The sequence below is a fragment of the Hevea brasiliensis genome, chromosome 14 (genome assembly GCF_030052815.1).
Source record: "Hevea brasiliensis isolate MT/VB/25A 57/8 chromosome 14, ASM3005281v1, whole genome shotgun sequence".
NCBI classification, from domain to species: Eukaryota; Viridiplantae; Streptophyta; class Magnoliopsida; order Malpighiales; family Euphorbiaceae; genus Hevea; species Hevea brasiliensis.
This window is the reverse complement of record NC_079506.1, coordinates 68141313-68153368: the sequence shown is the minus strand read 5'-3', so window position 1 is coordinate 68153368 and position 12056 is coordinate 68141313.

Below are 12056 nucleotides of genomic sequence, written 5' to 3'. Positions count from 1 at the left end.
CATTTTAGGTATGTTGACCATGAATTGGACTGAAAAATAGTATAGCCAAGTGAATGTGTAGGCTGCCTTGTTAGTGCAGCAAAGGGACTGAAAATTCAGTCCACTTGCACTGCCATAACTTTGGCTGTGTAGGTCCAATTGGTGTTTGGCCAATTGGACATGAAACTAGGCTTATAATGACACATTTTTGCTGAAGAAACCATGCCCAAAAGACCAAAGCAAGTGGACCAAAACTTGGCCCCAATCCGGACACCCTGCAACAGCCCCTGCAGAAATGACCAAATAAACAGTAACTGTTCATTTGGCCATAACTCACTGTAGATTTGGTCAATTGACCTGAAATTTTTACAGAAACAAGTTAAGACATAGACAAACAACTTTCATGAAGAAACCTACCCCAAATTATGACCAGAACCTAACCCAAATGGCAGTCACAGTTACTGTTCAAACCTGCAACTCTACAGATTTTCATTTGAGCAGTAATGTTTGGATGGCTATAACTCTCTCTAGAAAACTCGGATTTAGGCGATTCTTGAACCGATGAAAACCTAAGGCATAGTAGAACATTTCATATGAAGAAAGTTAGACCAAATTATGAACTTAACTTGATCAAATTACTGACCAAAGTAGTACCAAAATCTGCCAGAACCCAAAATCTCAGCATGAACAGTGCACGTGAACAGTAAACTTATTTTGGCCATAACTTGAGCTACAAAACTCCAAATGGAGTGATTCAAAAAAGGAAGTTCAACTAGACAAAATAAGAAACAACTTTCATGTTTATCATTTCCTCAAATTCCTACTGTAAAAATAACAAATGGAACAGTAAAGATGAAGCATGAAAACCAAAAATTTTGCTCAATTAGCATTAAGCTTAAAAATGGTATTGGCAACAAATACCAACAAGTTTAAAATACAAAATGTGGTATGTTTGAGGTATTAAGACCAATACACCTATTTTCTATCCAAAAGTCAATATTTTTGTTGACCAATGAGGTGAATAGTGACACCAAAACCAAAAATTGGCAATTTTGCCAAAATGACCTAAGCTTTGAGAAAGTGACCAAAGCCAACAAGTTTTGAATACAAAATGTGGTATGTTGGGAGTATTAAAACCAATGTACCTATTGTTTATGCAAAAGTCAACATTTTAGTTGACTAATGAAATGAATAGTGACACCAAAACTTGAAATTCAAAATTTGAAATTAGAAATGCATCTAGGGGACTTTAAATTGCAATTGGCAATTAATACTAGCAAATGTAAAACTCAAAATGTGGGATCTTGGTGTAATAAGAATTAATATATTCATTAAGTATAAAAAGGTCAACATTTTGGTTGACTAGTAAGGTGAATAGTAATCAAAATGATTAGTAAATTAAGATGAAGACCTAGAACCAATTCTAAGCTTAAATGCTTAGAATTGTATGGCAAATATGGACTATGCATCCTAGTCAAAATTGTTAAAAAGAAATTTAGGGCATAAATTTGAAATCCATGAAATATTCATGGATTACTTGAAACATGAAAAATAAGTCACCTAATTGATGTGAATAGATAGTTAGGGCATATATGCCCATCACAAATGGAATTCATAAAATATTAGAAACTCAACTTGAAATATAAAATTTGTAATTACATAAGTAGATTCTTGAATGTATAAATGAGAAAGGAAAAATGTTTTGAATACAATGGTACATGTGAACAATTGTTTAGAATTGCAATCAATATGAATAACATAATGAATGGATAAATAAACCATATTAATGTATGAATGAGACATTAGTTCTCATTATTATAAAGAGGAGAAGTATTTTGAGTACAATGGTATAAAAGAATAATTGATGTGAATTGTGATCATATAAATGATCAAATGAATGTATGAATTATGATTGAAATTTATCATGAAAAAAATGAAGTCATAAAGCACAATATATTAACATTTTAAAATATCAAATGCCCTAGTATACCTAACAAAATTGGTTTGGATAGTTTGCCATGCCAATAGGGTATTGTTTTAGCAGTACTGCGAAAGGCTTTATGCCTGTATTCATGGCTTTATACCCGTATTCATGGCTTTTATGCCCGTATGCATGGCTTTTATGCCCGATTATGTGATATCATGGCTTTTTAGCCATACTGACTGTATACATGGTTGACGTTCTGCGTCCCATGGTATGACGGACGAGGCACGCGGTGTCGGTGCCAACGACCGTTATCGATCCGATCGTCTAGTATAGGTTACTTGGGCGATCAATTAAAGTATTATTCAATTCAGAGCTAAGTTAAGTTAAGTATAATGAAAATCCAAGACAATTAAATTAAGTATTGAATGAATAAGCAAAAGAGATTAGCAAAAGAAACATAACAAAAATATAAATTGCGAGCAAATGCAGGACTTGAAATACAATAAAGATAGAATAAATAATATAACTGATAGTATTACTGAAAAGTTATAAACTAAGCACAACCAAAGAGGAACAAACTAGTATATAAGATCGATGATACTAGAAATACCATACCAAATTAAATTGATTCTTGAGTATCGGACTTATCATTTATTTCATTCTATACTTGTATATATTAATTCTGGTTATATTATTGCACCACTAAGCAGAAATGCTTAGCTCGATTGAATTGCTTACTCGTGCAGGTAATGAAGGTAAAACCAGATGGTATCATGAGATTTTTGGAGTCGGATCTGCAGAAGTGTCATAAGATTTCAAGATTGTCACCTCCTCATCAATGCATGTAGATAGGGCTCTTTTTATACATGTTATGTATATTGTTCATTCCTAGCTTATTTTAAATTATTTGTATATCTTGTACAAAATAAACTCATGTAATTAACCTATGAATTATGGAAGCTATTCAAAGTAAGTATTTTAGTATGTGAATTGAATTTGAGTTATAATGAGATTATACTTGTGAATATTGAGATATTGAAAATCTAATGAGATTTCGAGAAACTGGATATCGCATTGAGATACATTATGTTTGAAAATTTTGAGACTATTAAGTTTGAAAAATTGAGTATATATTGAAATTGTCTTTGGCAGTTCGTAATAATCATAGTCCAAATTACAATTACACTTTGTCGGATTATCTTTAAAATTTTTGAAATTTCCAATTTAGTTAGATTTTGACACTTAGTAAAAATAGCCTAAATCTTCAATAAAGTTTTTGAATAAATAAATCAAGAACTGTAATGAAATCAGATAAAATAGAGTGCTCCGGTACACTGAGTGGCATAACTTGCTCGGCTACACTGTAGTCTGGTAAAGGGTGTCACAGAGATTTTTTATGAAACTGCATTCAATTTAGTCGAATTTCCATAATTATTTGAAAGAAATCAAAGAAGCGCGTAATTGATACACTCAGTATCTGACACGCTTACATTTTCTAAGTTATGAATTAATCAAATTATTTTCCAAGCAAATAATTTCTTTTCAACATTTATTTTTAACTCTTGAATAATAATTTCTAGTTTCAACCTGGTCGAAGGGGTGCATTGTTGGTTCCTACCAGAATTTGTACGCCGGTCACCCCTAAAACCTTTAAATGTTTTAAATAAATTAAAAAAAAAGGCACATAATGTAAGGGTGTAACACCCCTATTTGTATAGCCAGGTATATTTCACTGTTCTGGTGACCGGTGTCGGTCCGGATAATTAAGGGGATTAGAATCACATCTAAGGCACCTAGATAAGCCTTGAATACAAATAATTAGTAATTGTCAATTAGTTAAGTATAAATAAGAAAAATAGAACACAAGAAGTTAAATGAGCCGAGAGTCACAGTGATGGGTGACCTTCTCGGGAACGACTGTGAGGTCGATTTAAACTCAAATTTGGAACCGTAAAATGTGACGCTGCGGTCCTTAGGACTATTGCAAACACAGTAGAAAAGAGAAAATCATGAAAAAGAATTGTTAAGTAGGTCAAATAATTAGGTCAGGGATCCGGAAGAAATATTGAATTATTTGCAAACCGGGTCGAACTGGCGAGGGGCAATTTAGTCAATTTACCCCTAAAGCTGACTCCTAACCTAACTGTCTAATAAAATTTGAGAAACAAAAATTTTGAAATATAAAATTAAATTAAAGAAGTATGGAAAAACAAGAGAAAAAGAAAAGAAAAGAAAATAAATTAATAACCTCATCAAGATGACATCATGCATGACTTCATATTCAATTTTAATTTAATTACTTAATTTGACTAAGTCAAATTAAGAGATAAATACACAAAAAGAAAAGACAAAATTGGTCATCTTCCATTTTTTTTACTTTCCCGTCCACACACTCCTCTCTCTCTCTCAAAGCTCTCTCACCCTTAAAACTCTATTAAAGCTCATTTTGAGCTTGATCAAACCCTAAATCTCACCATAAAAACTTAAATTTCTATCATTAAACTATGTATTCAAACCTTGATAAAAAGCTTGACAACAAAAAGAAGAAAAAAGGAAGAAGTTTGGAGAGGTGAAAATTCTGCATAAAGGTTAGTAATTAACCACTAGATTTTTCTTTAGAATTATGTTTATATGCATGAGTTAATCAAGAAATTGTGGAAAAATTAAAAAAAAACCAAGCATGGAGGACTATATGAAAATTCGGCCAGCCTATGTAGGGGAGTGATTTGCATGTGTTTGATTGAATTAAAAGTGAACATAAGCTTGAATGAGTTGAGAAATTGTGTTGGTATGTTTGGAATTAATAAAATGTAACAAATTAAGTGAGTTAGGGTTTTGGACCTAGGGTTTTGGAAGACAAATATTGAAGAAATGGTCAAATGGTGTGTTTGACCTTGTTTGAGCTAAAAAATGGTCATATGTGATCAATTATGGTATGTTGGAAGTGTTAGAATTAGGTTAAAATTCGGATTGTTTGGGAACATTCTGCAAGCAATAGGACCAAGGTCCCTTTCAGGGACCAAAATTAAAAATTTACAAGCCCAATTGGTGTAAGACCAATTGAGAATGAAACTAGACATAAAATGGCACATTTTTCATTCAGAAATCATGCCCAAAAAGTGACCATAGCATAGTGAACAAATTGGCCAAATCTGAAAGTGAGTGTTTTTCCCTATACAAAAATAACCAAATAAATAGTGTTTGTTCATTTGGCCATAACTTGGGCTAGGCAGTTTTAAATGACCTAAAATTTTACCAGTAGAAATCTAAGATATAGACCTAAAACTTTCATGAAGAACACAAACCCAAATTATACCCTTAACCAAGTCATTTGGCCACCCAAAGTTGGTGACCTAAAACTGTCAAAACCCAGAAATCTGGGTTAGACTAATCTGGTAGCTATGATTCAAATGGCTATAACTTGAGCTACAAAACTCCAAATGGAGTGATTCAAAAAGGAGAATAAATTTAAGAAAATAAGGAACAATTTATATGAAGAAAACTTAGCCAAATTCTAACAGTAACATAACCAATGGAATAGTGCAAAATAGGTCACCAAAACTGAAAATTTGAAAGTTTGCCTAAAAGACTTAAGTTTTGAGAAAATGACCAAAACCAATAAGTTTGGTAACCAAAATGTGGTATATAGGTATAATTGGATTTCTCATACCTAGTAAGCATAAGAAAGTCAATATTTTAACTTGAATAGTATCGCGAATAGTAACTCCGAAATAAAAATTTCCAAGAATGTTAGTTTAAGCATATTTGGGCAAGAATTAAGTATTTATGAATTAATTATTAGATTTATTGTGAAATAAGATACTGAAATACTATAAATTTCGTGTTTCAGCTAAAAAAGACCCGGAAGGTATAAGGGACTGAGTCAAGGCCTAAAGGCGACTCACGTCAAGTTTGTGCACAATAAACCTTAATTTATTATTTTCTCATAGAAAATTTGTTTAATTATACATTGTGAAATTATTGTATTAATTATGGATTTTGAGAACTACTGTGTTGCCACTTTGTGAATGGAAATTTGACTTTGGAAATTGATTGTGTTTTGTATAAAATATTTGAATAACTTGATTTAAATTGTTTTTAATTCACACTTGGCATGGCAATATTAATATTTTCCTCCTCCACTTGTGGGGTGAGTTTGATATTTGATCAATTTCCTCCCTCTCTGGCTTGCCAGTCTGAGGTGAGTTTGGATAAGTACTCATTAGCTAGGTAGCTACCTCTCTCATTGATTTCGATTAGTGGGGTAAGTTTGCCTTGTCGTGATATACACACAGCATGTTCAGAAATTTTGTGTCATGGCCTAAGTTGTGTTATTTATTGGAAACACTATGTTTATTAAATTGTTTGATCAAAGTTGTGTTATATTAAGCTTTGAAAATTATGATTTGTTATAAATGTGATTTGAAAATTTGTGAAATGCGATTATGAGATTTTTGAATTATAATCTGTTCATAAATGTTTTATATTATGCATTTTATACATTATTGTGCACCACTGAGTATTTTTACACTCAGCAATAGTTTTAACTTGCTGTCGCAGATAGAGAAAAGGACATAGCAGTAGAGTGAGCTGCTACAGTCAGAGAGGAGCACAGTTGAAGAATTTTTATACGGGTATTTGTCTATACCCTGGTAATTTAGTTTGATGTAAATATGATAGTATGCATATGTATCTCTATAGTTTGAGCAGTTGTACAGATAAAATTATAATAATATTATTTTAGATTTTCTTTCTGTATATTAAGATTGTGTATGTAAAATTAATTTGAATGCCACGTTTGTGAATAGAATTATTTTAACAATATTTTGAAAAGTGAATTTTGATTTAAATTGTGGTTGACTGTATTGTTTTGGGATATTATTGGAGATTGAGGCCGTGAAATAAAATTATTTGGAAGTGTTTTTCACAGGTTTTGAAGAACTGTTTTTCTAAATATAGACGGTACTCTGTTGAAATTTTTGTAAAAAATTTCGAAGATTTTAAATATCTAAAAATTTGATTTATGTTTGGACTTTAAACAAAGGTTTTTAATATCTGGAAAAAGAAAATTTACCCACCAATTTAAAAATGAACGAAAATTATTTTAAAATCCCTTGTAATATATTTAATGGGTTACCGGTAGGCAAAGTACGATAATTCATTAGATGTACTACGGGATCATGTTACATCTTACGGAAGGGTAGGGTGTGACGTATTTTATTGGTATCAAAGCAAAGGTTTTAAAATAAATTTTGAACTGTGAATTTGAAATATTTTGTCGATAAATACAACTGCTCAAATGTTTGATACATATGACATATTTACATCATGAATATGCACTAACGAGGTCAACCTCCTTGTGTTTATTATCAGAGAGTAAAAAATTTCTGGAAAAGGGAATAGAAGAGGGAGATCATTCCGTAGAGTAATCTGTCGAGGCTGAGGCCCGAGGAGAAGCCCTATCACTCCAGAATGTGAGTGGATCTGCCACTCCAGCTCCCCCTCAAGCACCACAGTTCCCTGCTCAGTTTGCATAGCAGATGGCTGCGTTCTTTCAACAAATGGCAGGAAATGTGCCACCACAAGCTCAGATGCAAGCACCTGCAGCACAATCACAACCTCTGGCTTGGCAATATGAGAAGTTAATGAAATTTGGGGCTACAGAATTCTAAGGAACAGTGGGTCCACTGGAGGTAGAACAGTGGTTAGAGAGAATGGAACGAATTTTCAGAAAGCTGCAGTGTGTAGAAGAGTTGAAATTCGAATATTCAGTATCACTTCTGCAAGGGGATGCATATGAATGGTGGAAGACCATCCCCCACAGCCTGGTTGAGCCACCTGTGTTGACATGGACAGACTTCCTGAGGGAATTCAGGCAGAAATGGGTTCCCAATGCTTATGTAGATATGAAGTTACAAGAGTTTTTAAGTCTGAAGCAAGGGGATAGAACTGTAGCAGAGTATGAGCGGGATTTCTCTCTACTAAGCAACAATGCTAAAAGTTTGGTCATCACCCCCAGAGACCGATGTAAGAGGTTTGAGGCTGGGTTGAGGCCTAGCTTGAGAATGCAAGTGGTAGGGTTCCGACACCAGAATTTTTTTGAATTAATTTCACAAGCCCTAGAACTGGAAAGGATAGAATTAGAATGGGCAGTGAAAAAGAGTACAAAAAAGAAAGAGAAAACTGAAAAGGTTACTGGCCAAGCTACTGAGAGTGGTTCTGGGAAAAGAAAACATTTTGGAGGATCTAGCTCGCGCGAATCGGGTAGAGGTAAATCTTCTAGACAAAAACCATTCCAATCCGATCAGCAAACTCAACAGACACGCAGAAATACACTGTCGAATCGACTTTGTGAGACTTATGGTAAACCACATAGTGGAGTATGTTATAGAGCTATAGGAGCATGTTTTAATTGTGGAGGGACTGGTCATTTTGCTAAGGATTGCGTAAGTCCACGCCGTTATGGATCATTTACCACGTCAGAAGGATCAGCCCAAGTTTCTACCCCAAAGAGTTCACCAGCAGTTGGTAGAGGCAGAGATAGAGGTAGGGGTAGTACACCTGGAAGTCAGAGTACTGTGAATCAACCAGGACAAGGTGATGCTCCAGTGAGAGTATACACTATGCGACAGAGGGACGAGGATGAGACTTCTGACATGGTTACTGGTATTTTCTCGATTCTTAACTAAGATATGTATATGTGTAAAAAAATAATAATAATAATTTTGATATGTTAGTGACTAGTCTTTTTAAAATTAATTTTAGAAGAGTTTGTCAGTGAAAAATATTTGCTAGCACACAAGAATTTGTAAAGTTAATTAGTAAGCCTAATTAGGTAAGGCAAGAGAACCTAAAAGTAAGTTATAGTAATATAGCTACCTTAGATGCGGGTAAAGATATTACTGCTGATAGATGTCAGTGGGTACCATAATCAAAATAAGTTTAAGATATTAGTGGATTTGAAAAAAATAAGATATAGGGAAGTTTGATCTATTGGGATGTATCGTAATAACTATGCAATATTCTTGATGTTGTGCTGTAAGCTACAGATTACAGTACTGATTTGGGATTTATTGTGTAGAGCTACGTACTACCCAATAGTACACAAAAATAAGAATAGTTGCAAACGGCATCTGTTTTGGTATAGTTATGATAAGATAAAGTTTTCTTATTGGAAAGGAGTTTGAAAATCCTAACCTGGGATTTAAAACTCTAAAGTTAGAATATTGAAAGGTTATAGTTCAGTACAAAAGAAGTAATGACTAAACATCAGTGAAAAATAAGCTATAGAATATCGATAAATAAAAATAAATAGAACAGTAAGAAATGAGAAAAATACTAGATGAGGAAATGCCCCCAAGGCAAGCAACTTACTTAAGACGGTAACGATATCTCGAACTATTTTATCAAGAAAGAAATAAGTTAAACCAAAGCAAACAAGATAGTACAAAATAGCACATAGGTCTTGGTCATAAATGGAGATGGTAAGATAATGGTTATAGACCTATGGCCAAGAAAGAGAAGACTACAAAGGAAAATAATTGCTAAAACAACAGTAAGAAAAGACTAAAATATTTTAAACTAAACTGAAGATTACGTCAAATGATCAAGAGATTTGATAAGAAAAGAGTAAAACTAAGTTCTCACTCATAGGATCGTACGAGATCCTAGAAAAAGCAGATCCACTAGCACGTATATTTGCTTACCTCTAAAATTGAAATGAATTTGAATCTAACTTATGACAGAAGCTCATAAGAAACTGGGCACACGAGGTAAGCAATTGATGAGTAAATAGTATTGGTTAAAGTGCTACGGACCATTATTCCGATTATGAAGCTACGTAGAAATGTGAGAAAAATATGAGAAAACAACACGTATGACTACTTGAGGACAGATAGTGGACACAATTTCGAGGACGAATTTTATTTTAAGAGGAGGAGAATTGTAACACCCCTATTTGTATAGCCAGGTATATTTCATTGTTCTGGTGACCGGTGTTGGTCCGGATAATTAAGGGGATTAAAACCACATCTAAAGCACCTACATAAGCCCTGAACACAAATAATTAGTAATTGCCAATTAGTTAAGTATAAATAAGAAAAATAGAACACAAGAAGTTAAATAAGCCGAAAGTCACAGCGATGGGTGACCTTCTCGGGAACGACTGCGAGGTCAATTTAAACTCAAATTTCGAACCATAAAATGTGACATCGCGGTCCTTAGGACTATTGCAAAGACAGTGGAAAAGAGAAAATCACGAAAAAGAATTGTTAAGCAGGTCAAATAATTAGGTCAGAGATACGGAAGAAATATTGAATTATTTGCATACCGAGTTGAACTGGGCAGGGGCAATTTGGTCAATTTACCCCTAAAGATGACTCCTGACCTAACTGTCCAATAAAATTTAAGAAATGAAAATTTTGAAATATAAAATTAAATTAAAGAAGTATGGAAAAACAAGAGAAAAAGAAAAGAAAATAAATTAATAACCTCATCAAGATGACATAATGCATGACTTCATATTTAATTTTAATTTAATTACTTAATTTGACTAAGTCAAATTAAGAGATAAATACACAAAAAGAAAAGACAAAATTGGTCATCTTCCATTTTTTTTACTTTCCCGTCCACACACTCCTCTCTCTCTCTCTCAAAGCTCTCTCACCCTTAAAACTCTATTAAAGCTCATTTTGAGCTTGATCAAACCCTAAATCTCACTATAAAAACTTAAATTTCTATCATTAAACTTTGTATTCAAACCTTGTTAAAGAGCTTGACAACAAAAAGAAGAAGAAAGGAAGAAGTTTGGAGAGGTGAAAATTCTGCATAAAGGTTAGTAATTAACCACTAGATTTTTCTTTAGAATTATGTTTATATGCATGAGTTAATCTAGAAATTGTGGAAAAATTAAACAAAACCAAGCATGGAGGACTATATGAAAATTCGACCAGCCTATGTAGGGGAGTGATTTGTATGTGTTTGATTGAATTAAAAGTGAACATAAGCTTGAATGAGTTGAGAAATTGTGTTGGTATGTTTGGAATTAGTAAAATGTAACAAATTAAGTGAGTTAGGGTTTTGGACCTAGGGTTTTAGAAGACAAAAATTGAAGAAATAGTCAAATAGTGTGTTTGACCTTGTTTGAGCTGAGAAATGGTCATATGTGATCAATTGTGGTATGTTGGAAGTGTTAGAATTAGGTTTAAATTCAGATTGTTTAGGGACATTCTGTAGGCAGCAGAATCAAGGTCCCTTTTAGGGACCAAAACTAAAAATTTACAAACCCAATTGGTGTAAGACCAATTGGGAATGAAACTAGACACAAAATGACACATTTTTCATTTAGGAATCATGCGCAAAAAGTGACCATAGCATAGTGAACAAATTGGCCAAATCCGGAAGTGAGTATTCTGCCCTGTACAAAAATGACCAAATGAATAGTGTTTGTTCATTTGGCCATAACTTGGGCTAGGCAGGTCTAAATGATCTGAAATTTTACCAGTAGAAATCTAAGATATAGACCTAAAACTTTCATGAAGAACACAAAGCCAATTTATGCCCTTAACCAAGTCATTTGGCCACCCAAATTTGGTAACCTAAAACTGCCAGAACCCAGAAATTTGCCCAGAAATCTGGGTTAGACCAATCCGACAGCTATGATTCAAATGGCTATAACTTGAGCTACAAAACTCTAAATAGAGTGATTCAAAAAGGAGAATAAAGTTAAGACAATAAGGAACAATCTCTATGAAGAAAACTTAGCCAAATTCTAACAGTAACATAACCAATAGAATAGTGCAAAATATGTCACCAAAACTGAAAATTTGAAAGTTTGCCTAAAAGACTTAAGTTTTGAGAAAATGACCAAAACCAACAAGTTTTGTAACCAAAATGTGGTATATAGGTATAATTAGATTTCCCATACCTATTAAGCATAAGAAAGTTAATATTTTGACTTAAATAGTATCGTGAATAATAACTCCAAAATGAAAATTTCCAAGAACGTTAGTTTAAGCATATTTGGGCTAGAATTAAGTATTTATGAATTAATTATTGGATTTATTGTGAAATAAGATACTGAAACACTATAAATTTCGTGTTTCAGCTGAAAAAGACCGGGAAGGTATAAGGGACTGAGTCAAGGCCTAGA